The 27,814-nt window shown below is 49.5% G+C and overlaps 1 protein-coding gene across 2 annotated transcripts in view; it reads right to left on the bottom strand.

Annotated features, from left to right (window-relative positions):
- LOC144128786 (P protein-like) overlaps nucleotides 1-27,814 on the bottom strand; it is a 261,677-nt gene that overhangs the window by 2,144 nt on the left and 231,719 nt on the right. The window lies entirely within an intron of this gene.

Consider the following 27,814-nt stretch of genomic DNA (forward strand, 5'->3'; position numbering starts at 1 on the left):
AAATGCCGTAGTGGAGGACTCTGGGCCCCGCCGCGGTGGCTCAGTGGTTAGGGCGCTCGACTACTGATCCGGAGTTCCCGGGTTCGAACCCGACCGCGGCGGCTGCGTTTTTATGGAGGAAAAACGCTAAGGCGCCCGTGTGCTGTGCGATGTCAGTGCACGTTAAAGATCCCCAGGTGGTCGAAATTATTCCGGAGCCCTCCACTACGGCACCTCTTCTTCCTTCTTTCACTCCCTCCTTTATCCCTCCCCTTACGGCGCGGTTCAGGTGTCCAACGATATATGAGGCAGATACTGCGCCATTTCCTTTCTCCCAAAAACCAATTATTATTATTATTAGGACTCTGGAATAATTTCGACCACCTGGGGATCTTTACGTGCACGGACATCGCACAGCACACGAGCGCCTTTTGTGTTTCGCCTCCATCGAAGTCTGGACACCAGCACATGCATCCCTGCATGGTAATGAGACGGCCCACGAGTTCACCCGAGGCTTTTGCTTCCGGGCGGACCCGAGCGAGGTAGGAAAGACTTTTAATGCTCTAGAAAGGTGCTAGTAGCAGACGAGAAAGAAGAGGTCCATCTTCCTTCTTCTCACAGCGAGGTGGTCTTCACAGACAGGGATCGCATGTGGTATACAGAGAAATTACACAGCACTATCGTTTGCAACGAGCTAGACTTCCTCCAGCGGATAGATCCTTGACCAGATACCAAGCCACCAACTGGCGCCGATTACAAATTTACACCGTTCCAAATCCGGCCCTCTGGAGTCTTATGTACCCGGGACAATTTTCAGAAAAATGCGCAAACTGCGAACTTAGGGCCACCTTGGACCACCTGCTATGGTAATGTCCTCATGTCTCCCGGGAGGGGCGACGTGTAAAGACGAAAGACCAACGGGAGACCTTACTACTGAGCTCCGACCCGGAGACCCAGCTGCACCTCGTCCGACTGACTGAAGCCGCCGCCGAGAGTCAAGCCCTTTCAGCCGTCGTCTTGGCGGGTAGACCTCTGGCTACCTCCTTTCTGTCGGACGTTAAAAGTTTTCCTATCCTATCCATCGAAACGCGGCCGGTGCGGCCGGGTTCCAACCCGGGTACCCCGGCTCAGTAGCCGAGCGCTTTAACCACTAAGCCACCTCTGCAGATGGGAGGGGGGTACTGGCTGATGTAGAATTATGCAAACTGTGTCGTTAATTTTTGCTATAGCAGAGCTTCGATCGTGCTAAAAAAACTAACCTTATCGTTCATCAATGAAGCGCTGGTGTATTGGTCGCATTGTCGCCGATTAGTGTTTACCTGCGAAAGTAGTGCATACTCCTGGTCGGATCGTTTTATTTTTCTTTTTTGCGATTTTTGGAAGGTATACCAAATGCAAAAAACTTGAGCTCCCCGACTAAAAATTTCTCTTGAATATGTTTTCCTTTTCACTTCGTGACACTACTTTTAAACCGACCAAAGCGAACGCTTCTCCCACGTCCCATCACTACCGATAACTGCAGTGCCTTCACTGCAAGCAAGTAGGCGGACGACAAGCGCGGATATTAGAGGGGGGGGGGGGGGGGGGGGGGCGCTGAGAAGAAGTGACTCTTCCCCCTGGCCACCACTCGAGCGAGATATCTTTACTGAGCAGCCACACTGACACACTGATTCCCCCCCCCCCCCCCCTTTTATTTTTGTGCGAACAATATTCAACAATTGTACTGTGCTGATGGGAACCCACCTCCAAAAGCCTTCTTCGGGAGTTCCCACACATCTGCCCTCGGTCTGCAGACAAGTTCCTTGCGGTTACAGTTCCTGCCTTACCTGAAGCCATATTTTGTTGAGGGTCATTTCGATACGCCCGGAAAGCCACCTCCGCGCATAACCGCTGAGTGATGCTCATTACTCAAGCTCATTCTTATTGTAGCATTCTCATGCTTATGATCACATCGTACTTTTGTTGTCATGGCAACATCAGTGGTGGAATTGCTAACAGGTTTTTGTACAAGCTTACGTAGCAGAACAAACTGCAATTTGTAGCAGGAAAATTTTCGTTTTGTGGCAGATGCTTCAGCTCATGTAGCAGAGAAAATTTGCGTTTCGTATCAAAATTACAGCTCTTGTAGCACATATAAAAAATGGAAGCTGTAACGAGATTTCGGCATCTGTAAAGTTTGGATGTTCATTATGATCACATTAAACTAAAAATATCGAGATTCCCTAAACCCAAAGGCCGGCTGTCATTATAGCGCTTTATTAAAAAAGAAAAGCCCAAAATGAGCAAATAGAAAAGTATTTTCCTGAACGCAGAGTCATTTTTATTGAGGGTGAAAAATAACGATTTATGAAAAAAAAATCTACACAAAATGGTAGAATGACATCTTTGAAACTAAGTCCTCCAGGTATAATGACATACTGTCTGCCAAAAATATACAGCGCAAAAGGTTTGGTTCCAAGAAGTGACTTGTCATGACTCAGCTTGGACACGACGTTTGACCAGCCGACGACCCCAAAGAAGGGTGCCGCGCTGAGAAAGAGCCTGGGGGATTTTCTCACGCCTTCCCTTTGACTGCTTCCCAGAGAAGGTCGCCTGGGGACAGCGACCGACGCCAGACAGACGCAAGGGCGCCCGTTCGGGAGAGTATAAAGGGACAGCGCCATCAAGTACTTAGCCGCTTCCGTCAGGAGCCGGCACCACCGTAGGAAGCTCGCCACAATTGAGGCCCGCGGCGCCGCAAGGACCACATGAGTTTTCGGGGACACGGAGCCGCTTGCCCCACTGTTGCTGCACTACAGGAAATAGCAGCGGACTTGATTTCTCCTCGCCCGTTCCCACGCGTTGACTCTGCAACGAGAGACTCCCCCTGCTAAAGTGCTGTGCAACTCTGATCTTGGAGAAATGTGCCTCGTGTTGGATTGACCACTGCATGATGAAGGGGCGGAACCTTAGGGGATTTAAGGAGCGTGCTGATTCCGAAAGGACGCTCTGGGCTCATCCAATCGCTCGACTCATGAACTATTAATTTTTGACTGTGTACTCTCTCCTTAAAAATGTAAATTTTCATAAAAGTGCAATTAAACCCGCTTGTTTTCGTTTTCCGAAAGTTCAAGCTTCAGTCTTTCCTCAGCCCGAGGACTCAGACACGCTACCGAATGGAGCCCGGGTTCGAGACAGCCTGTGCGCCACGACAGGTGCTTTAGCACATTTGGCAGCCCTGAGCTTGGAAGGGTTGAGGACTTAAGTTCCTCCCGCTTTCGTGCAATTGCAGACCCTGAGTATGCAAAAGAAGCCACGCTGCAGGGTCAGAAGCAGGCCCCCTGGGCTGTACAATTTTGACAAAGACTGCTTTGCTATTTCTTGTCTTTTTTCAATGATTCTACCTTGGACAACGCCACTGGCGGAATGACATCAGAGATCGCTACCAAAGGCATACGATGCGGTGCACTGCTGAAGAAGTGGAAGCTCGGGCTACAGTGCGACCGGCACCATTTCTTGCGTGTTCTGTCGCAACCCTGTTCTGTGGCAAGCGCCGACAGGGAAATTCCGCCCCAATGCGGGTTCCTTGACATCTCGAAGCCTATCGCGTATCGGATCTTCCGGGCTCTGCGATGTATTTTTGGATGTCTCATCAGCGGAGTGATTTCGGCGCCAGTATTTTCTTCTCAGCGCGTCAACACGCTCGACTGATCTGCGCCTTTCGCTTTAGCCAGCTAAAGAAAATTCCGCACGGAAATTTTCATCATGCCCGTTCACAAGAGTGGCGGTCATATCCAAAGCTGTTCGAAGCATACTTTCACAGAGCGCCTGACAGCTGGAGTTCCACACACCTTCAGGAAATTTCTCAAAGGATGCTTCGCATGCTTACGCGCGGCTTGCACCTCATTGTCGATGCTGATGCATTTCCATCGCCGCAGTGAGACCAGCGCGGAGCCGGGCGCGTGAAAACGAAACGATACCGCGAGCAGCGCTTTACAGGGTGCTTATGCGCGGGTTGGCTCCGAGACTTTTGTTTCCGTCTTGCACTTATTCTTACCCCACGTGGCCTAAAAGAGCATTCTGATAGACGAAAACTGTGCAGGATGAAAGTGGTCACCGCTGTAATGCACGTCAGTTGCAGTTACGCCTGGCCCGCCTACCTCCGCAAGACATTTCCGTGCGCGCCGTGCATGTATACGTGATCGAAAACGGCAGGAGCACTCGCGCCCGTTCACATCACCGCGTTCACGGCTCGGTCGTGCCACGACGCAATGACTCTTCTATGTTGCGATTCACGGCTAGGCGCCGCCGCGAAGCTTGCCGTTGGCTGGCCGTCAACGAATTTTAGAGCGTTAGCTCTACTGGTCGCGAGCCTCCGAGTTATGCTGATTCCACGCATAGATTTCTAATGGCCATTTAGGGTGACATGTGAGGTTCAACGTCCCAAGGGCTATGAGGGAACACTAATGAGACATTCTCTGATATTTCAGGGCTCCACATCCGTCCGCGGAAAGAGAAATATGCAGCAGGGGCTGTCATGCACGTTCAAGCAGGATGTCAGTAATAGCCGAGAGAAAAATTGGAGGACGCTTAACTTTAAGAGTGGAACGCGACAGCGTGTTGCACCCCTGCCAGGGAGTCCACGGAACGCCATCGCCCGTTCGGCGCGACGCCTTGCCCGTTAGACAAATCGCTCTGCTACGTAAGGTGAAAAGGACGCGCGGAGCGGCAAACCACGTAGAAGCGCTGCCAGGCGCCTTGCCGAAAGGCGCGAGACTCAAGTTGCAGTCGTAGTTCGTCGGCACATCGTTCTCGACAAACCCGATGCCACGAACGCCAGCATAGCTTCCGCGCCGAACGAACGGGCAGCAAGCCGCAAGCTTCGTGGTGAACGCGCTTTGGAAGTGCGCTGAGTTGTTCGCCGCTCACCGCGTGATTCCTGCGTGCCCGCACTGCCCCACTGCGCCCGACCGAGAGATATGTCAGACGCGTCACTTCCTTTCTTTAAAATCAATTTTCATTTAGTTTCCTTCCCTTACGGCGCGGTTCGGGTGCCCACAGAGATATGTGAGACAGGCTTCGTTTCATTCTTTAAAACCAATTTTCATTTCATTTTCCTTCCCTACGGCGCAGTCCGGGTCGTACACTGCAATATGTGACAGGCGTCCCTTCCTTTCCTTGCGCTGCCGTCGCGCGCTGCGTTGGGGCAGTAGCGTACATTGCGAGGAGGAGGAGGAGGAGGGATTTTTCGCTCACGGCCGACGCCGACGACACCGGCTTTTCTGCGACACGATCTCCTTAACGCTGTCGCGTTAAAACATGAGGCCAGAGCAACGAAACACGACAGCAGTAAGCTGCGCATTGAACTCGCCTCTTTCGCATAAAAAAAAAAAAAACAACGAGGAAAGGGCATAGAAAGGACGAATTAATTCCTACGTAGTCAGTCAAACCTTAACTGAACGCCTTCATGAATGCTGATAAAGCGAAATAGTCTTTTTCGGTATTTATGAAGGCTATATCATCATCAGCATAATAATAATTGGTTTTCGTGGGGAAAGGAAATGGCACAGTATCTGTCTCATATATCGTTGGACACCTGAACCGCACCGTAAGGAAGGGATAAAGGAGGGATTGAAAGAAGAAAGGAAGAAACAGGTGCCGTAGTGAAGGGCTCCGGAATAATTTCGACCACCTGGGGATCTTTAACGTGCACTGACATCGCACAGCACACGGGCGCTTTAGCGTTTTTTCTCCATATAGACGAAGCCGCCGCGGTCGGGTTCGAACTAGAGAATTCTGGATCAGCAGCCGAGCGCCCCAACCACTGAGCCACCGCGGCGGGGTCCATCATCAGCAGCATAATCCGTACTCATGATGTGAATTTGGTACATTGTCAAATGCATTACGCGAAAATCAGTCTTTTCTACTCTGCTCTTGGTTGACTGGATTTTAATTATGCAGTGATTCTGTTGGCAATTACATCAGGATCTAGCAAGCATCGGACAATAAGCTAATAGGGCTAGTATTTTTCAGGTCTTCTGACGTCACTCTTTGGATAGATTAAAATTACGGCAGCATTCTTCCAAGCTTCTGGCATATCCCTCACGAAACGTTCCAAATGACAATTCCCACAACACGCAATGTTATGGGTACGGCTCAAATTGAAACCATATATGGCACATACGGAATTTATACGGACTGGACAACGCGTTCGGAAAAGTCGAAATTGGTACGGATTCTGTGTGACGTCATAGACATCAAATATAAGTCATGCGGCAAATACATGCAGAATATGTGGAAACCATGCGGGAAACATATGGAAAGCGTATGTATTTCTGCATCTTACGGACTCCGTATTCTCTCCATTGCATATGCGCTGCTTACACGGAACGTTTCACTAGGAACTTAAGGTCAAAGGGGTTGTAAAAACTCAGGATAATATTTATGCTGTTATATCTGAAGTTGATCCAGATTATGACAAGTACCGCGTGATCATGACACAGCTTCTCACTCCTAACTGGAGACCTTGGCTGCGCCGTGAAGGAAGAGATAATAAAGGAGGGAGTGAAAGGAGATGAACTGTAAAAGTTGATAAATGAGTTAGACAGGCAGAATAGTACCGTGGGCCCAAAAATTAATATGCAGAAAACCAAAGTAATGTTTAACAGCCTCGGAAGTGAACAGCAGTTTACAATTGGTAGCGAGGGGCTAGAAGTGATAAGGGAATACGCCTACTTAGTGCAGGTAGTGACCGGATATCCGGATCACTAGAGTGAAATAACTATAGAAGAATAAGATTGGGCTGGAGCGCATTTGGCAGGTTCTCTCAGATCACGCATGGCAGTTTACCAATATTCCCTTCCTCAAGAGAAAGGTATATAACAGCTGTATTTTATTGATGCTCACCTATGGAGCAGAAACGTGAAAGCTAACGAAAAGGGTTCAGCTTAAATTCAGGACAACACAGCGAGCCATGGAAAGAAAAATGATAGATGTAACGTTAAGAGACGGGAAGCGGGCAGAGTGGGTGCGGGAACAAACGCTGGTTAATGACATCCTAGTCGAAATCAAGAGGAAGAAATGGGCTTGGGCAGGGCAAGTGATGCGAAGGCAAGATAACCGCTGGTCTTTAACGGAGTGGATTCCAAGAGAAGGCAAGCGTAGCAGGGGGCGGCAGAAAGTTAGGTGGGTGGATGATATTTAGAAGCTTGCAGGGATAGGGTGCCGGTACAGGACAGGGTTAATGGGATAGCTATGGGAGAGGCCATTGTCGTGCGATGGGCGTAGTCAGGCTGATGAAGATAATGAAAGAAGGAAGAGAGAAAGAGGTGCCTTACTGGAGAGCTCCGAATTTAACTTTGACCACCTGGGGACCTTTAACATGCCCCTGACATCGCCTCGGTCGAGAACTGGCCTGGATTTCGTTACAACGCGTCCTCGGCGGGTAAATAGGCCGCTGACGCAGCTGACGCGAGGCACTGATATACCGAGTCTCGTTGCGGAGCTTGGCAAGCGCTTGTTCGGCTTGACGCACTCTTTGTTGAGGGTCAAGTCGTGCCGCTCCATCTTGACTGCTGCGCACGGCTGCGCCAGAGAATAGAGTTCTAGTTTCCCTTACGCGAAAATACGCGGGACAGTGTATAGGGACGCGGCAGGAGGCAAACGGTGCTCATGCTGAGTGCAGAAACAGATCTGAATGATACAGCCGGTGGCAACGAGGGGCATGACGATAGGGTCACTACAATACGGGGCACTATGGCAGGGGCACTACGATAGGGACATTACGATAAGGGCATTAAGATAGATAGATCGTCTTTGTGCAACGTCACGCTGGAACGCAGAGAAAGCAAAAATATGAGAGACGGTCACAGTTAAAGCGTAATAAAAATACCGCTGGAAAATGCAGTACGACTTGGCTTCTGTACCCCTTCACACAGCTTCTTTCTTTTAGCATGCATAAGCTGAGAGCTTGGAAGTGTGCACGATAACCTGTTAAGCTGACGCCGCGTGTACCAAGTAAAAAAAATCCAAGCCGTAGCGTTTCGCTTGAAAAAACGCCTACGAAGCAGCACGGTTTTTTTGGAAAACATAATGACGAAGACGTTCGGCGGAACTCAAAAGTTGAACACTAAAGGGTCATTCTGCAACAGCCTTGATGAGTCGTAAAATAAGTGTCTCTCAGCGATCAAGTCCAGTACAATATGAAGTGCCTTCTCGAACGAGAAATGCACAGCCCTCCACGATTCGAAACCGTTTGTCGCCGACGAACGGTATACCGATGCTGACTGCTCGCACCCTTGCCTCAGCAGCAATGGTAGCCTTCGTGACGCTCCCAACAAGCACCGATGGCGCGAAGTCTCCGGCGTTCTCCGTGCAGGTCAGAAGCAATTGCCGCCACACACAGTTCAGAGACGCAATAAAGCCGCGCGGAGCACCAAGGTCGGTCGCCCAACCAAGCACCGCAGTAAACAAGGTCGTCCCGGGTGAGTCTTTTTTTCCCTGTTCGATGAAACACACAGCTGTCCCGCTGCAGTGTGTCTATGCTTCCAGCCCCTTATTTCCCGAGGGACGTCACCTTAATTTTGACCGTGCCCGTGTCTTGACAGCGCGGATGCGCGCCACGATAGCGCTGGTACGTTCTGCCGAGGGCGTCCCCCGTGGAGGGTCATTCCCTGGTGCCGTCTGTCACGTGACAGCGAGCTCGCTTCCACGTCAAGCTGTGAGGGAACTACAGTGTGCGCACAGGAATCTGCTCAAAGTTGCAGTAGACTTCCGAATGCCATGCCGCCTTCGTAAATCTTCGTGGTTGAAGAACAATGCGTCCGCGACGGGCCGTATTGTGCGAATATTCTTTACCAATTCACTCTTTTGCCGGCTCTACCTATAGGTAGCTATATACCATTTCAAGGCTCAGGGAAAGCAAGGATTGTCGGCTGGCAGCTTCTGCATCAGACAGGCCTGTGAAATAACGCCAGCCGTTGAGTCAGTTGATGCGCACTTGGGTCCTGCAGAAGGTATACCAGCAAACACAAGGGAGCAGGCACAGGAAAGGGATGGTTGGCACGGACACAAGCGTTGGAATTCAACTAGCCACCATACTTCAACTGTACATTCTAAACAGAAAGGAGTACAATGGGGGTAACTCCTCTAGCGTTAGAGGACAGATTATTCTCTTCTACTCCCGTATAGGCGCATTCGTGTTGCTCTGTTGAAACTTTACACCTCAGGGCTGCTCGAATGTGCACACGCATCCCGTGTCTATGGGCGCGTGGGGCGCCACCCTGTGGAGAGGGGGGGGGGACGTTATCCTTGAAAAGTGCTGAGAAAGCTGGAAACTTTTCCCGTATTTTCACGTGACCATATTTTTTTTTCTTAGCCGTATAAATTCGCACAAGTGCGGAGCTTCTTTTCGAAATGAGCCAAATCCAGGCACCTGATTAAGTGAAGTTCAGTTCTAACAGTAAGTTCGCCCATAGACCCTTCCCTTCAAAAACTATCAATATTAAATGGGCCATATACTTACCATTTTAAAATATGTCACGTAGCTGTTTCCAATGCGTTGCTGAGGATAAAAAACTTGCGCGCTTTTTATCGATTTCTGCCAAGGTGGATTTGATTCATTTCGAAAAAAAAATAAACTGAAGTGGATGCTAAGAGTCTGTCACAACATCAATGTGAGCGTTGCTCACAGTTGGAGCGACAAGCGATCACACAGATAAAGCCGTTCTATAGCTGTCTCTTACGTTGCAATTAATAAAGGAGTAACAGCAAGTTTTTTTCACCGACCGACCGACCGACTGACTGGCTGGCTGAGAAACTGGTTGACTGATGAGTTGATTCTGTTTATCTGATAGATCAATTAATCGATTCCATTCATTCATTGACTAACTGCGGTTGATTCACTGTATGTAAAGTGAGGGAACTCCACCGTCCGCACAGTCGGATATATGGTTCTTGCATGTGGCTGGCAGTGCGTGTCAGCTCCCACCTTCCCTGTGCTGAAGGGAGGCAAAGGCGAATCGAAGGGGACACTCCGCTCCCACGGGGCCTGAAGACAATGACCTTTGCAACAGTGGTTACGCGCTCTTTCTGACGATCTCGGCCAGCAAGCGAACCTCAAGCCGGGCCTGTCATTCCTGTGGCTTTCCTCCTTTCCTGATGGTGACGTTTCATGTGGGCGGGGCCTGAAGAAGCGGCCCGCTTCCTGTTGTACGCTCATAGTAAACTGCGAGACATCTGCAAGAAAACCTCCTTAAATTTAAAAACCCCGACGTTTCGGACCTCGCTCTGCTCTGGCACGACCCCTGAGGAAGGAAAAAAGTTTTGGTTGGAGTTGAGGCAATGTGTTTAGTTTTCAGTCTGTTTGACACTGGTCAAGTAGCCAGATCCAAGCTAGGGATATGGGGTTCACAGACCCCATTTAACGAGCAGGATGACGGTGATGGCGAGCTGCGTGCTTGCCATTTTAGCGTGCTCTCACGTGCTGTCACTCGCTTTCGAGTCGCTGTAAATACATAAAATAAACTTCTTTACATGTCCACTTCACAGCCATCCTGTTATCGCTAGTTCGACACAACCTTATCGAACCGGGACCGGCGGGCCTCGACGAGTCAGGCGATCCAATGACCCCATATCTCCAAAAGGCTGCCCCGTGTGTTCTCACTTAGACGATGCATACTGCTTCTAGATTGCCCGGCTTTGCTCCCAACGTCGCTGCTCTGAATCCCGAAAGTGGGACATCACTGGGGCAAGCAGTGTTATGTCCCAACCACAGAGCCAAGTGGTCAAGTGGTTGAGCATACGCCTCGCATGCGGGAAGTGCGGGGTTCGATACCCAGTGCCGCCGGGTACCCACCGGTGATACAACGGGTACAAGCTTTCCCCTGGCCTGCTGCTCGGCTTATCAGGGTTGAAATGCTTAAGAAATGGGTCTTTGACCCCACCTTCAGTAGACGAAAAATACCTTGTGCCGTGGCGCTCTTTGGCCATAGATGCCATTGCGCCCTAAAAATCCATAATCATAATCATCAACAACAACAGAGCTAGCGTTAGCGGGACGATGTATAGCGAAAGAGTGCAAAGCCAGCGCAGCGAAGGCTTAACCGACTGTCTCGCACTATACCTGTCTAAACAGAAAAGCGTAAAAATTGAGTAAGCTGTCCTCTAGGCACTTCTTTTTAAAAAGGAGCGCACTAGAGGACAACTTACTCCTTTTTACTCCCATATATGGTCGTATTCGTGCTTAGGGTGCATAGACACAGCGCCTGTTGCGCCCTGCCCGCTACTTGTCAAAGTAACCGGGGAAGCGAGGTAAAAGTGCGTCTGCATAGACGCCAAGCTGAAAGGCGTCGTTGGTTCGTTTATGCAGTCGAGCACAGGGGTCGTCGGCCACACAAGTGAACGCACGCAGCTCCGAGGCTCAGGGTGGACAGCAACAAAGCAACAGGGTACCAACGTTCGAGGTGTACAGCTAGCTTTAAGTCATGTTCGACTATGAAAAATGTCCTCGCGAATTTCGCAATCGGTGGAGGTCATCGGGACATAACAAGACTGAGCCTCTTCTGAGAGACATTGAAGAAAATTTTGCTGATGGTGCAGCTCTATTTTTTTTTCCCCCTATAGGGCTCAGTTTCTCTTTCCGGCAATGCTGGCTCGCCGGAACCTTTACAAAACATGGTTGACCGACAGCTTGACTGGCTAGTAGTGGGTCCAGTTGGTACCTCGTGAATGCGTCTTCGTTTGCCGCCGCACAAGGAAACCGGCGAAAGGGAAGTGTTACGGGCGACGCAATACAAGCCATCCTGATGCAACATTGACTGCAGTGAAGCACCAGCCAATGAAATAAGCCCAGAAATTGGTTCAGAGGAGTGCCTCAGCAGCCCCTATATTTAAAAACTGTCACTCCTGACGCCAGAGGACACACGCAATTCGGATCGTCGTCAGTCAGAGTAGGCATGTCGGCAAGCGTGGTTCCCTCTCCCTTGCTCGACGCCACGCCGCGCAGCTCAGATAGCTCGCTTGTCACGAGGAGCCTCTTCCGGGCTGCTGCGCAAACCCCGTGGAATAGTTCCAGGCAATCGAAGCACGAGGCGCGCTCGTAACCACTGTTGCCGCGCCGCCGCCGGAGGTGCGCGCGACCATCGACCTGCAGACGCGCCGCTGCTGCAAGGGAGGCTGCAGACGTCGCGGGAGGAGTAGCGAAGGCACAGCCAACGCAACGCGTCCTTGCGGCGAGAGGAACGGCGGAAGGGGCGAGAAGAAGAAGAAAAAGCGAACAGCAGCCCAGGGCGCTCCCCGAAACCTTGGTTGCGCAACATTTTGGCAGAGATCGCGGCTAGAGCAAACGTCGCGTGCGGTGCGCATTAGGTGGCAAATGGGCCTCCCGCAGAGGATTTCAGGGCAGCGTTCGCCCAGACGCTGTGCTGCGGGGTGTAGTGGCCCTCCAGATGGCGGGAAAACGCTCTCCCCCTCACCTTTTCTTTTTTTTTTTTCTAAGGCGAAAGCCTTTATGGGTTCGTGACTCTCCAGCGGGGGTATTCGCAGAAAAGTGTCACACTATTTATTTATTTATTTCTCAAAGTCGGGCAGCCGAAAAAAAAAATAATTTGCCCAGGACCGCAGTGATAGGTTTGAGCCTGCACGTCTGTTGAGACATGCTGGTTAGAGCGTACGAGCTTGAGTTGAACTCTTCACTTGGGAGTGAAACACCTTTGCAGGCTGAGTGTTCGAAACGAGGTTTGCCCCCGAAGAGGCGCAGCAGGGTTTACGGAGCATCCTCCAAGCACGCACCCCTGAGCCCTGGGCAAGCAAGTCCGGCTATAGCTATCAATCAAACGTGGTTGAGGTGCCCTCCGATATTTCGATATCTGAGAGCTACTGCATCCTTTCCTCAAAACACATGCTTTCGCATTCCTCCACGTAAGCAGACAAATGTCCTCACAGTTAAAAATATGTAGTAATTAGTAGTTAGTAATTAGTTCATTCGTACTTATTAATCAGTTAATTCGCCATTATTATTTGGCATTTTGACTAATTAGTTAATTAGTAATACTAGTGGTTGGTGTAGTATGTCGTAACAGGGGACTCAGTATACGATAATGCACTGCGCATGCGCAAGGCGACAGCAGACAATCCTGCGCTTCAGCCTACTGTGCATGCGTGTGACGTCCTTGAGTGGCGCCACCATCGGTCGAGAGGAGCGCTCCTTGCCAGAAGTACAGTGAACTAGAACTATAGTTCACTGTACCAGACGCCTCCTCAACACCGATCTGGAAGGATTCCGCCTAAACGCTCTCCTGTGTCTCCAGCAACCAAGCGTGCGCATGCTAACGAACGTCAGCGAAAGTGTCGTGAAGCGAACAATTGTGTAGTCTTTAATCAACATATTCGCCACACATCAGCGACACAAGTAGCAACACCGCGCTAAAGGCTTTTTGCCTTACTGCACTTTAGGTCAGCAAAGTGCCCCCCTGAATTTTTGCATGCGTGAGGTGTTTGCCATCACCAGTAGCCAGGTTAAGTCTACTACAGGCAGTGTTGTACGCAACGCGTGCAAGTAATTGATTGCTTGTAATAAATAGCATTTTCTACGAGTTTGAACTTAAACCAGCAGCCAACGAGAGACAACACGCAGCAAAGAGACGCGACTTGATGCGTGTGCATTGTTTGTGCTGTCCCTCGTTGGCTGCTGCTTTAATTACAATATGAACCAATCCATATCGTCCTCTACGAGTTTTATAATCGACTGGTTACTTTTTGCAAAGTGTAACGTTCTCGATAATCCAACAATTTTTCAGTAATCGATCACTAGTATCAGTTACTTTCTACTCGAAATACAAGTTGTGACCACCGTTACAACTTCAAGAACCTGAACTTGATGGCGAACACCAGCGCTAGCGTGGAATACTCTTTCGCGATAGAGAGACAACGTTTGGGATCGGCAAAAGTCACGCGCTCAAGGATGTCCGTATATGAAAGCCAGAGAGCGGCCTGCATTTGCATGTCTAACATTCTTGGGGAAAATTTTGAATACTGAAGAATTGCAAGGTACTGATATAGAAGTATTGAAAGTAATGGTCCATTCTTCCTATGTGTATAGCAAAATATTTCTTTTAAAGTTGTTGCATCCCTCGCATCGAGCAGTTAAAACTGCCATAGAACACCAATGGGGAACGCTTTTGGCGACAGCAAAAACATTAATAGCAAAAAAAAAAACGCAAGCCTGCCGACAAGAAATATGTGGATATATTGATTCTTATAGCGAAGCCTTACAATAATGAAAAAAAAATTGCGTTGACGAAATCTTTCCCGTTTAAAAATGCATTTGTCCACAATTGCCGAGTATGAAAAGCACCGTGCTCCGAGGTTCGCATTTTTTTTTAAATCACGGCACACCAAAATGTCATGTTTAGTGAACTTGAGCTTCGTCTCGTCATAGCTCGAACAACAACAAGTAGTGGCGCTTTGCGTGCCTAAGAGCTGGTGTACAAGGTCTTTGTGCACCGTCTTTGCGAATAGTAAACCAGGCAGCGTAGCTTGCTTCTCATTCGTATAGAGCGGCCCTTATGGTACACCTTTAACTCTAAATCTCTGTACGGTAGGGACAACCCTTGTCCCTACCTTCCAAGACACTTTGGTCTTTAGGGAAGCTGTAAGGGCTCCACTAAACGAGTGCAGCCTGGTAACTTTAATCGTAATTGTAATTATAATCGGTTACCTCTGTTCTGTAACTTGTACATCGTCCACACACCTGTAAGGAGCACTCGAACGACGCACCATGGAGTACATTTTTGTCCTTTACGAGTGGTCTCGGGTTCGAAACATGACCTTTTAACTCCTCACGTCTTTAAAACCTGTATCGGGCTCACCAGGCAACAACGATCACCATAGTTGCAGAACAGGACAGAGCGAAAGAATGCAGCGTTTCCCAATAATGTAAATTATCCCCCCCCCCCCCCTCCCCGACCTCGTGCGGTAGGCTTTCAAAAGACAGATTAAAAAAAATGGCACCTGGCCTCCACATAACAAACGTTTCATTGAGTTCGACCTTTCAGCAGTTTGTGCCTCCTGCAGAAGACAATACAGATATTACGAATCAGACAACGGCATTGATTGACACTCCTGAATAACGACAGAGTATCACAGATGCATTCTTTCGCGGCTGCTCACGAAAACTGGCCATGAGCGAACGAAAGCAGGAATGACTGAAGAAAAAAGTGACCGCAATGACGCATTCCCTGTCTCTCCGCGAACATTTTCTGAAATCCAGTAAACAGACGCCGGCATCCGGCAGAGGCACGGGGGCAACAGACGCATCATGCAGCCGCCACCTGAAACTGCCACGGCTGCCACATTCTACCCCCGCAAGCAGCTTACCGCCAGGCGCTGCGCGATGGAGTCAACACGCGGCGGTTATTCCCGTGCCATGTACAGATAGTGAAACGAGCGAAACGGATAGAGGTAGACGCTGAGACTTGCGCTTCGATCTTACGGATGTTCTTCCTCTCTGTCTATCTCGAAATGCCAAAATGCTTCCTGAGTAAAAAAAAGAGCCAAAAATGCGGCCCGTGCATTGTTTGTAGAACGTCGAAGGGCGCCGTCAGTTGAACGCCCTCGAAGCAAGCCGAGCGCAGAGGACGCGCGGGCCAATATCTGCGAGATGAGTCGCCGACGGCAGTCACTGCACTGAGACTTCCGCCAGCCTCGGATTCAATACAAGCCCGCTTGCGTCACCGGCGCAAGGACGTCACCGGCGCAAGCGCGTCAAACACAGAAACAAAGACAACGTAAAAAACAACGCGGGGGCGCCTCTTTCTGCCGTAGTTTGCCGACGGAGAAACAAGCGCGCTGGTACAAATGCAACCAACGTTGGCAAGAAATCTTAGTTGTTGCTTGATGCACATCTCAGGCGCCTCTACTCCAATATCCGAGAATGGGACCGCACGACGTTATTTCTTTTCATTTTTTTTACGTTTTTTCTCGCAGAACGTATAACACCCATATAGGAGGTTTCATCACTTAGACTCCCCTTTATTTTTTTACCCTGTCAACTGTTCAATGTAGTAATGCCCCTTTTTATTCCCTCCATTTCAGTGCATGAATTGTTTGCGCCGGTCTGTGCTGCGCTCTTCCCTTTTTACACCATATTTCGTCGCGCGGAAAAAAAATAAAGGGGAGAGAGAGAAATATAAACAGGACGAACTGAGCAAGCCAATATACGGAGCGCGTTCATTCAAAACGCACTGCCTCCAAAAGGTCATCAACCGCTCCTTTTGTCTGAGGCGTCTCAGGAGAGATGTCGAGAACCATGGCCTGGAAACATTCTCTTTTGTTTGCGTGCGCTGCTCTCTGAGAGCGCGGCCTCGGTTTCGGGCACTGCACTCAGCAACAGCGGACTCGGGACGCAAACGCCTAGAGTCGGAAACGCCCGCAGCGCCACTTTCGAGCCAGTCAGTTAGAATCGACCTTTACCATAGATTTCATCTGAATGTGAGACTTACGAATGCTCGTTTGCGTCGTCCCCGTCAATTCACCGATAGTAACTATATCAGCTACGATTCTTCAGTAAATGTGGACAACGTTTTATTGTAACGCCGACTTTCCTTAGTTCCAAATGGACAGTGATAATAATAATAATAATTGGTTTTTGGGGAAAGGAAATGGCGCAGTAGCTGTCTCACATATCGACGGACACCTGAACCGCACCGCAAGGGAAGGGATAAAGGACGGAGTGAAAGAAAAAAGGAAGAAAGAGCTGCCGTAGTGGAGGGCTTCGGAATAATTTCGACCACCAGGGGATCTTTAACGTGCACTGACATCGCACAGCACACGGACGCCTTAGCGTTTATATATAATTGGTTTTTGGGAGAAAGGAAATGGCGCAGTATCTGTCTCACATCTCGGCGGACACCTAAACCGCGCCGCAAGGAAACGGTTTTAGCGTTTCGCCTCCATCGAAACGCGGCCTGACCACTGAGCAACCGCGGCGGGCTCAAATGGACAGTGTAAATCGTTTTTAAGTTACAAATGGATTCTATCCCAGCTAAACCGAAGAAAGAGGAAGACCAAGACTGCTTTCTCACCACTACCCTGGCCAATCCCCCACCGTGGGTATGTGCCATCGTTTTTGAGGCAACAACAACTACTGCTTTTTAACGCGAAAGCGTTGAGGGGCTCGTGTCGCAGAAAAGCCGGTGTCATCGGCGTCTTTGGCCGTGCGCGAAAAATCTCTCCTCCTCTCCGTGAGCGAAAAATCCCTCCTCCTCCTCCTAGCAATGTACGCCACTGCCCCAACAGATAGCGTAAGACGGCAGCGCAAGGAAAGGAAGGGACGCCTGTCACATATTTCGGTGAACAACCCAGACCGCGCCGTAAGGAAAGGAAAATGAAATAAAAATTGATTTTAAGGAAATGAAGTCACGCGTTTGACATATCTTTCGCTCGGGCGCAGTGGGGCCGTGCGGGCACGCAGCAATCACGCGGTGAGCGGCGAACAACGCAGCGCACATCCAAAGTGCGTTCACCAGGAAGCTTGCGATTTGCTGCCCGTTCGTTCGGCGCGGAAGCTATGCTGGCGTTCGTGGCATCGGGTTTGTCGAGAACGATATGCCGACGAACTACGACTGCAACTTGAGTACCGCGCGTTTCGGCAGGGCGCCTGGCAGCGCTTCTACGTGGTTTGCCGCTCCGCGCGTCCGTTTCACCGTACGTAGCAGAGCGATTTGTCTCACGGGCAAGGCGTCGCGCCGAACGGGCGATGACGTTCCGTGGACTCCCTGGCAATGCTGCAACACGCTGTCACGTTCCACTGTTAAAGGCGAAGCTTAGGCGTCCTCCACCCGCCGCGGTGGCTGAGTGGTTAGGCGCTCGGCTACTGATCCGGAGTTCCTGGGTTCGAACCCGACCGCGGCGGTTGAGTTTTTATGGAGGCAAAACGCTAAGGCGCCCTTGCTCTGTGCGATGTCAGTGCACGTTAAAGATCCCCGGGTGTTCGGAATTATTCCGAAGCCCTCGTCTACGGCACCTCTTTCTTCTCTCCTTCTTTTACTCCCTCCTTTATCCCTTCCCTTACAGCGTGGTTCAGGTGTCCAACGATATATGAGACAGATATTGCGCCATTTCCTTTCCCCCAAAACCAATTATTATTATTATTATTATTCATTTTGTGGTGGTCCGTTTCTGATCGCCTTGAAACAATCAGTACTTCCAATGTTTTTTTTTTTTATTGTACTAATTTTCCTGTTGGTGTGTAAAGCTGATTCGCCTTTGCGCGTAATGACGTTTTTTACCTTCCAACTGGTGTTTAATCAATGCATTTCCTTTTATTTCTTGATTGTATTGTTGCTTACAAGTGGCTGTACTCGTGTGCATATATGCTGACCACACACATATGATACAGATTTCTCTTTCTTCTGTGTAATTCATAAGCCTGGGAGCGTTTACGGCAAAATAAACAAGACTGATGATGATAATGAGCGGTTAAGCGCGCGTTCTCCATGTAGTACAAAAATACGCTGCGGCTCTGTAGACGCCTCCTTTTTACTTCGATTTATCGACGACGATGAAGCCAAAAGGTCTCCCTGGACGAACAAATAGTAGCGTGCCTCATGAGAAGTACCCACCACAGAAAGAAAATAAGCGGCAAAAAACGGTGAAACGGTGTTACGCTTAGAGAGCGGTTGGATCTGCGATCACAGAGCAAGCGCGTCTAATGCAGCTGGCTATATAGTGAATTGCAGAGCGGTCCATAGCTTGGACGCTTCATTGGGGAGGTCGCTGCTCGTGCGAAATATATTCGCGCACTCGGCCAGAACGGCACTCTCGACGCACGTTTGAAGTCGTATCAAATTAAAAGCACCGGCAAAGGAAGGAGAGAATTAACGCTGCGTCCTATGGGAGGTGCAGCGACAATAACAGCGTTGACACAACGGAAGATTGAAGACACCGAAAGGAAGACATTTCGAGCGCCCATATGCGCTTAAGTGTCGTTCGGCAAGTATAACAGATGCATGCAAACGTATCGTTACTTATCCAGCGCATGCGTAGGCGCCTAAGCACAGATGTGCTGACGTATGGGTGCAAGGAAGCACAGAAGGGAGAAATAAGCGTGGGTGGGAAGCGCGTGTAGGATGGTCGCCACAGCTGTCGAACATCCGTGATAGTCACTCCGACGAGCACGAGGAATCAAGTGACGGCAACGGTTTCGTAACAAAGGATCACAACAATCCGCGACCGCTGCGTGTACTGCACGCGGCCCATTCGCCCAAACAGAAGGCATGTGATGCGCAGAACACTGTTTTCTAAGGCGGCTCAGGATGCGCAGCGCTCCACCCACGCAGTGAGCGACTGAAAACGGGACACAGGCACCTGCGTCACTGAATAAAAAAAAAACATTTTATATAACTGCTGCGTGGTCCGCATCGAACTGTGCTAGGTTTGCATTTCGCCACGTGTCCTTCCCTTGTTACTTTTCCTAACGCACCGCACTATAAAAAAACTGAGAGCAAACTTTTCTGAACTACATTCACTGCATCTAATCACTGCTTGTTTGCGCCGTTGTTATCAGTTTTGTAATGCGTGACCGAGTGATTACCACCAACGTTTGAGTTTGCGATCATCTTAGATTGCACACTCTATTTTGATACATATATCACCACCCATACTGCGTTTTATGGAGGTAAAACGCTAAGGCGCCCGTGTGCTGTGCGATGTCAGTGCGCGTTAAAGATCCCCAGGTGGTCGAAATTATTCCGGAGCCCTCCACTACGGCACCTCTTCCTTTCTGCTTTCGCTCCCTCCCTTACGGCACGGTTCAGGTGTCCGCCGATATATGAGACAGATACTGCGCCATTTCCTTTCCGCAAAACATTATTATTATTATTATTATTATTATTATTATTATTATTATTATTATTATTATTATTATTATTATTATTATTATTATTATTATGGCGTCCTTCCGCGCTTTTTTTGACGAGGACTGGTCCCGCGGCCGAGATGTCAAACTGTCTCTACTCACGTCTGAGCCATTGTTGTTCTTTGAGTATATGCACGCACGCACGCACGCACGCACGCGCACGCACGCACGCACGCACGCACGCACACACACACACACACACACACACACACACACACACACACACACACACACACACACACACACACACACACACACGCACGCACGCACGCACGCACGCACGCACGCACACACACACACACACACACACACGCACACACACGCGCACACACACACAGACGGAAGAAAAAAGTAACGAAACCAAGGAACATAGATGTTTTCTTGTTCATAATGTGTGTGGCGTTCATCAACTGGAGAATAATGGGAGGTCGTGGGTTTGGATAACACCGGCGGCATATGGTTGTTTTTTCTTCTGTGTTCTAATCAGTTATCTATAAAATAATTATCCTTTTAGTCTCCCGTTGATGATCACCACAAATAAAAACAAAAAACGCATCTATCTCGTTCTCTTCGTCTTATGCACAGTCGGCGATGCCGGCCACGCAGAAGAGGCATCGCCTCTTCATGGGCGTCACAATATATTGCAGTCACCGAAGCCAAGGTGCGTAGGAGATTTTTCTTTTTAATTTAATTTGTGGTGTTAATCAATGGGATATTAATGGGTAATTATGCGGATATTAATAGGTAATTAACACGAAAGAAAAAGTATACAGCAGCTGTATCTTACCGGTACTCACCTACGGGGCAGAAACGTGTAGGCTAACGAAAAGGGTTCAGCTGAAGTTAAAGATAACGCAGAGAGCAATGGAAAGAAAAATGATACGTGTAACGTTAAGAGACCGGAAGCGGGCAGAGTGGGTGAGAGAACAAACGCAGATTAATGATATCCTAGTCAAAACCAAGAAGAAGAAATGGGCTTTTGTAGGGCATGTACTGCGAAGGCAAGATAACCGCTGGCCCCTAAGGGTAACGGAGTGGATTCCAAGAAAGGGCAAGTACAGCTGGGGGCGGCAGAGAGTGTTGGTGGGCGAATGAATTAAGTTTGCGGGCATACGCTGGGCATAGCTGGCAAAGGACAGGGTTAATTGGAGAGACATGGGAGAGACCTTTGTTTGCCCTGCAGTGGGCGTAGTCAGGCTGATCATAACGATTTTAAAGATAATTGTGTGTGCGCTTCGCGCTCAATATGAGCTGCAGTACATGAGCTGTGACTGGAGGTCTATTCTTGAAGCATCGCCAGCCCGGTGCTACTGGAAATTTGTGCACTTATAATTACCCATTGACGCAAAGAATAATGCACACTCAGTGTTTGTGCAACTTGGGTGTTCAGCATAAGGCCGAAATATTTTACTAAAAAGCGGAATCCTCAGCAGGTTCACTCCGATCGTGCTGCAATTCATATTGAGCGCGATAATACGCACCCACGCGAATGCATGTTGACTGAGAAGAGTAGAAGCTTGGGATTGTTTATTCATGAAAAAAAAAAATCAGGACAGAGAGAGAGAGTTGTGTGTGTCCGTCTTTTTCAGTCCTTGCATTTTTTTCTTGCGCTACGTTTTCTTCCCTGAAGCATATTGACTGCTCGCCGGGACATGGAGCCGCGCTGAACGCGGAAAAGCCGTCTGCGGCCCCAGAAAACATGAGCAAAACCAGAAAAGAATCTCACTGGAAAAGCTACGAGAGGCGGTCAATGTTTAGGGCTGCGCTCGGGCCAGGGAACGAACGCCAAATGCCAAGCTGCTGTGTGCACCCATCTTACAATACGGAGCATCGCTGCTGCTTTCTGCAGCGACTTGAGCAAATAAGAGCGCCTCCGAGTCCGCCTTCGTATGTTGATTTACACGCATGCTTTTGGGCCTAGGGGGGGGGCGAGTCGGGGAAAAAACGGCTATTGTGTAAGGATAAGCGTTTCCAAATTTTCGCGATCGAGAAAAAGAAACATTTTTTTTTTCTCAGGCAGACTTCTACAAGAAGCGAATTTGGTCAGATCAAAAAGGCGAAGTGTGAGAAAAGGCGCTGCAAGCTGGGATTTTTCCTTTGACACGCAGCTGCGAGGATAATAACTGCCCCAAGAGACCCGTCCTGCAAATGTCGGCGAATAGCGAACTCTTCGAAGACTTGCTTTCATCTCGTAGTTCAGATCAACGTTGGTACTGGCCGCAGGAGGGCACTATAAGTTACAGGACTGTGTGGTACAACGTGAGAAATTCGCGCACCCAAAACTGATGATCGCGCTACGGTGAAGTGGTGGGGAAAGTAGAAGTATATGTGAGGGGAGCTGCAATGCGGGATTCGGATTACTTTGGGCGCTCTTTAAATATTGCGCGAAAACGTGGCAAACTACATGTACACGGACATTTTCCCCTTATCTTAGTGGAATGGCGGTTCTGGTACAGTATGTACGAAGGGTCGGCACTCAAAGGCCGAACAGGGAGCGTAAAGTGACGGCAATAAAACAAAAGAGCCACCGAAAGACCTCCCGACCGCTTCTCGCTCACCACACGAGAGGTCAGGTTGTCACTGTCGCTTTTTCCAGGCGCCAAGAGGCCTTGCCACTTTACGTCGCTGCAGTACAATGCGAAGAAAAAATTCTAGGGGGCACTTACGTTTCGCTTTAAAGGTATGCATGGCGCGATAGGGTTAATGGGTCCCTTCAGCGGCATGGGGTCCTATTTGCATATCACTTCGCAGACACCGATATTGTTCTTATTTTATTTCGTGTTTAGTTCTTTTACTTACCACAGGACACACAAGACCTCCCTTTAAACAAGTCTAACGAACGTTCCACAATGGTCCAGAGGTAGCGGTTCGAGTTCCGGCTGGATCATTTTTCTTTTCAGCTCAATCACTTTTCTTCGTTCACAGGCACTACGTGATGGCGGTGGAATGACGTCGCAACCTTGTAGAACAATGAGAAATTGTGTAGTGACGTCATCACTATTGCACTGTGTGATCCTGGTGGGGTGTTTGAATTACCCGCGCGAGGTCATGCGGTTGTGACGTCACCACCCTATCGATCAATACAGATTTTCCCGACATAACTAACTACTACGACGCCGGGTTCTCCCCTAAACGGTACACTTAACGCTATCGCGCTAAAAACAATAAATCTGCTTCACAACATTCTTCGTCGATAAAGCTTTGAGTTTCACTAGGAGTGCATTGATATTTGCAACAGAAACGAGAGCAATTTTCCAACTATCCAACTCCACTCTCTAAACATAAAAGAGTAAAAAGGGACTAAACTGCCCTCTAGCACACTCCCTTGTATAAAAGGTTTGCTGCTTATGGCTTACTGCCTATTTAATCCCATATAGGCGTATTACTGTTTAGAGTGCAATGTCTGTGATTCCAGCCCCTGTTGGCGTTCAGCGCCCGCTAAAGACTGAAACTCCCGGCATCCCCTGCAGCACCGATGACAGTGAGGAGCACGCGATGAGGTCGGCTCGATGCGGGCCGCGTCGATTTTCAGCGACCAGCCCCGTGATACCACTGGAGCCACGCGACCTCCTTTTCCAGGCAACGTGGAACACGAATCGCGCTACACAAGCATTCGCTTCCCGGGTCTCAACCACTGCGAATCAGGAGCGTGGTTTGCTGGAAGTGACAAGAGCTGTGAACAGGACTCTGATTTGCTGTGCTTGTGTAATGGTGTTAAACGGACGCATGGGACAGATTTAAATTGGCCTGTATTGACAGAATAGCGCGTTGTAATCGTAAAGAGACCATTCTTGCCAAAAACGGAGCTTTTATAGGCTATAGATAAAAAGTTACGAAACAAACAGGTGCCGCCATCACTGGATGATTTCACAAATAAACAGCGGTGACGTCGACGCAGAATTTCTTCGTACGAATCCCGGAGGCTATGCTACACGCCCATTCTCAACAAAGCGGTGATGATGGAGTCCCTTTCGATGTATACGATCACGAGCTTGGATTGAGTGCAGGAAAATTGTTAAATTCAATTATCTCAGCGATAAATCGGTCTATTGTTGCAGTAGAAACGTCAACGTACCCAAAAAGAGCCATATAATCGATTTTTGCTAATAAAAATTAGACTGTTCGTTTAAGATGCAGACAAGGTAAGACTTAAATCGAACTAAAGGGTGGAAAGATGGGCTAGTGGGCCCAGCATTCCTTTCAAGCTCTACAATAATCATGCCGTCAATTACTCTGCCTGTGGGTCGTAGTGAAAAGGTAATTGCATCTCCTACCTTTACGCTCCAGAAGGTCGTAATCTTCTGAAAACATCGGAAGTAAATGCGCTACTGCGCTCCCCTACAAACTCGTGGTCCCTGCGCAATCACGAGAGCAATGTTGCCCAATGGTGCATCCTGCCTTAGTTTAATAATGAGCGCACTCTAAATTCCACATCCGTCTGTACCAGCTTGTTCTAGACCCTTTTCTTTTGTTCTCGAACGTCGTTGCAGACATTGCTGACAAATTCCAAACAAGCGCACTTTTCAACGGGAATTGTTCATAAACGAAATTTTTCGCATATCTTAAGACTGTACAAAAACTATCAGTACATGCACATCCCTCCTCGGGACGCTCGCAGTACTCCGCAATTTATTGTCAGAAATAAACCTCACTGTTTTTCTATATCGCAGTCTTAACTACTCGGCGTGGGCGCAGGACAAACTTTAGAAGGAATATTTCGCTACACGTGGGAATATTAGACCATTGCCATCAATATGTTCATAACAGTATTTCACGGTATTCCGCTGTTTCCTCACAATTGGAAGTAACGTCCAAGAATGCTGAACTTGATACGAACTTCCCCTTTCCGAATGCGTGCACACGGGCTTCTATTGCGACACAGCGCCTCTTTCTCTCTGTCTCCTTTCATTCCTACCTTCGTCCCTTCCCCCGCCGCGCGGTGCAGGTACCCACGAAGAGTTCGACAATTACTGCGCATTTCCTCGCGAAACACGCATTAAAAAAAAGCGAAAGCTTCACTGCGCCCGCCAGCGAGCCATTTCGGCTCGTCGCGCCGTATGCCGTATGTCGAATGCCGTATGCCGTATGTCGGCTGCGGCGTTGCTAGTCACTCCAACAGATGGCGCCGCCGTCGCCGCTCGCTCCACCAGATGTGCTCCGCTGGGGTAGAGGGAGAGGAGGTATATATATATATATATATATATATATATATATATATATATATATATATATATATATATATATATATATATATATATATATATATATATATATATATATAACTCAGTTGGTAAGAGCACCGGACGCGATATTCGGAGGTCGTGGGTTCGGATCCCACCGGCGGCATGGTTGTTTTTTCTGCTGCTTTATGAGTAATTTTCTTTAAGCGATTTATCAATCTAAGTACTATAATGTCCCACTGATAAGCACAACACACATAAAAAAATAAAAAATAAACATTCCCCTATCACCTTGGTTTCGGTGACTGTTGGCTCCCTTCATAAGTTTGTCAAACGGGCCCCTCATTTCCTTTAACTTATCTGCATATATATATATAATGTAACGGGGGGTTTGTTACGAGGTACTGGGGCGACGGGAACGGCAACGGCAGCAGTCTGGGATCAGATCGGCAAAAGACACACAAGCGTAGCGCTGGCAAAAACTCTCGAGAACACTGTCACCTCGTCTTCGTCTTTTCAAATCATCCGACGCATCTTCTTCTTTAGCCTTACAATCACCCCGGGGACAAGAGGAGCCATCCTGGCGACTTAGGATGATGGCAAGACGGCGGGGTCGTAGTAGGGCTTGAGGCGCTGGACATGAACGGTCTCCCGTCCTCGGCGGCGGAGATCAGGAGACGGCGTGAGGGGTTCCACGATATAATTAACCGGAGAGGTGCGCTCCAGCACACGGTAGACACCATGGTACTTCGCAAGAAATTTTGAGGAGAGACCGGGAGTTCCTGAAGGGATCCAGAGCCACACAAGTGCACCAGAAGTGTAGTTCGGTGGGGTTTGGTCTTGGGCGAGGCGGGAGCGCTGGCGATGCTGGGTGTCAGTGGTGAGTGACCGGGCAATTTGGCGGCAGGCTTCGGCGTGTTGCACGGCGTCGGAAACAGGCCGATATTCGGATTCATCAGGGCGGTAAGGGAGGATAGTGTCGATAGTAGCAGAGGGTTGGCGGCCGTAAAGTAGGAAGAAAGGAGAGAATCCGGTGGTAGACTGCGTAGCGGTATTGTACGCATAAGTAACGTACGGAAGGACGAGATCCCAATTCGTGTGGTCAGAAGCGACGTACTTGGAGAGCATGTCTCCGAGTGTGCGGTTAAATCGCTCAGTGAGGCCATTGGTCTGCGGATGATAGGCGGTGGTAGTTCGGTGAATCGTGTTGCACTCTTTGAGAAGCGCCTTCACCACCTCAGATAAGAACACGCGGCCTCGGTCACTGAGCAGTTCACGAGGTGCACCGTGGCGAAGGATGAATCGGTGCAAAATGAAGGAGACGACGTCCGTCGCTGTGGCAGCCGGAAGGGCAGCAGTTTCGGCATATCGTGTAAAGTGATCCACCGCTACTATAGCCCAACGGTTGCCGTTTGCATTGTATGGAAGCGGACCGTATAAATCAATGCCAACGCGGTCGAACGGGCGTGGAGGGCATGGTAACGGCTGCAGCTCAGCAGCAGAACGATGGGGAGGTGTCTTGCGACGTTGGCAAGGAATGCATGCGCGCACGTACTTCATGATAAAGGTGTACATTCCGCGCCAGTAGTAGCGCAGCCGTATGCGGGTGTAGGTCTTGAAAACGCCCGCGTGACCGCTGTGGGGGGCAGCATGGAAGTATGCGCATATCTCCGAGCGTAAGTGACGTGGAATAACGAGCAGCCACTTGCGACCTTCGGAGTTGTATAGTTACGGCGATAAAGTAGGGTGTCACGGATCGCAAAATGGGCAGCTAGGCGGCGGAGCGCACGTGACGGTGAAGCAGCCGTCGGGTTGTCGAGAAAGTCGAGAAGGGAAGCGATCTAGGGATCCATGCGTTGCGCTGAAGGCATGTCGCTGAGGCGAAGCAAGGGCAGAGAAGCGTCGGAGGTGGAAAGGCTGGCGATCTCGGCTGGAAAAGGGCAGCGTGACAGTGCATCGGCGTCTTGATGCTTGCGGCCGGTGCGATACACGACGCGGATATCATATTCTTGCAAGCGAAGGGCCCACCTAGCGAGGCGGCCGGAGGGGTCTTTCAGGTTGCAAAGCCAACAGAGCGCATGGTGGTCGGTCACAACGTCAAAAGGGCGCCCATAAATGTACGGTCGAAACTGCGCGAGGGCCCATACAATCGCCAAACACTCTTTTTCAGTTACGGAGTAGTTGCGTTCTGCTGGTGTGAGTGTGCGGCTAGCATAAGCAACGACGTATTCGTCAAAGCCAGGTTTTCGTTGGGCGAGGACAGCGCCGAGGCCAACACCGCTGGCGTCCGTGTGCACTTCGGTAGGAGCGGCCGAGTCGAAATGGCGCAGAATGGGCGGCGCCGTGAGGAGACGGCGCAAGGTGGTGTATGCGTCGTCGCACGCTGGAGACCACAGTGATAAATCCGCACTTCCAGACAGCAGTTGAGTCAAAGGCGCAGCAATGGACGCAAAGTTGCGAATAAACCGGCGGAAATATGAGCACAAACCCAGGAAGCTGCGCAGGTCTTTGATGGAGCTAGGTTTGGGAAAGTCAACCACAGCACGAAGTTTCGCTGGGTCGGGACTGACGCCCTGCTTAGAGACAACATGACCTAAGATGGTTAATTGACGAGCGGCAAAACGGCATTTTTTTAAGTTCAGCTGCAGGCCGGCGTCAGAGAGGCAGGTCAAGACGTGCTTCAAACGGGAGAGGTGGGTGTCAAAGTCCGGGGAAAAGACCACAATGTCGTCGAGGTAGCAAAGGCATGTCTTCCACTTAA

Source organism: Amblyomma americanum, chromosome 4 (assembly GCF_052857255.1).
Source record: "Amblyomma americanum isolate KBUSLIRL-KWMA chromosome 4, ASM5285725v1, whole genome shotgun sequence".
Classification (NCBI taxonomy): domain Eukaryota; kingdom Metazoa; phylum Arthropoda; class Arachnida; order Ixodida; family Ixodidae; genus Amblyomma; species Amblyomma americanum.